A 1,075-nucleotide genomic window follows, 5' to 3' on the forward strand; every position below is an offset into this window, starting at 1 on the left:
TCTGCTGACACGTGTGCCACTGACACCGCTATCAAGCTGTTCAACACCATTGGGATTCAGTTGAGCTTAATTTCAACTCCGATTCAAATTCTGTTCAGGTCAAGTTTCAATGCATCAACTTCAACTGAGTTCTCTTTTTCCTTTCTTTTTTGTGGAACGAATCACATTGAAAAGACCGATTTGTGACTTCTATCCTATGTAGTATGTAGGGGTATACATAGGTCGGGCCATACCGGGTTTGGTTTAACACAATTCGATTCGAAATATAGACCGGATCTAATTTTTAGACTCTAACCCGATTCTAGACTCGATGGAACTTACGCACTTTCGGGTCGGGTAAAAACCGGGTAAAAACCGGGTCTTTATCATATAAAAATCATCTAATCTCCAACTATTATTTCACAATACACATAGTAAAATTCTCTTAAAAAAATATAATAAGAACCAACCATTTTCTAAAATTAAAGCATAACCATAATCAATACTAATATTGTCTAATAACACCAAATATTTAAATCAATACAAATAATACAATATTATGCATTAGTCTAAAGTCTCATGTATTTTAAACATAAAACATTAACTTATAATCTTATAATGACTAATAACACAAAATATTAAGGTTTACAATATTTAAATTCCACATAAGAATAACCATCATCCATCACTAATAACACAAAATATTAATTGTGTATGATGATCGGACCACCGGTTCAAGTTCGGGTGACCCGAGCTATGGCCCGGACCCGACCCGAAATAATGACCGGGTCTATTTTTAAGACCCTTACCCGACCCTAGACCCGATGAAATCACACTAAATTAGCCCCTAAAGTGTTCGGGCCGGACCATATACAACCCTAGTAGTATGTACCGCTTTGCTTGGTATTTTTCTTCTTCTTTTTTTGTTTCCTATGGTTTGGGCTTTCAAGTTGAGCAGGCACCGGAAGTGATTGCATCTTTTTTTTCTTTTAACAAGTTTTCTCCTGTTTTTGTCCAAAATTCAAATTTGATATTAACTTCTATTTTTGGGACATCGATTTCTTTTGTTAAATATTTAAAGAAAAAAAAAGCAGCC

This window comes from Arachis ipaensis, chromosome B01, assembly GCF_000816755.2.
Source record: "Arachis ipaensis cultivar K30076 chromosome B01, Araip1.1, whole genome shotgun sequence".
Classification (NCBI taxonomy): domain Eukaryota; kingdom Viridiplantae; phylum Streptophyta; class Magnoliopsida; order Fabales; family Fabaceae; genus Arachis; species Arachis ipaensis.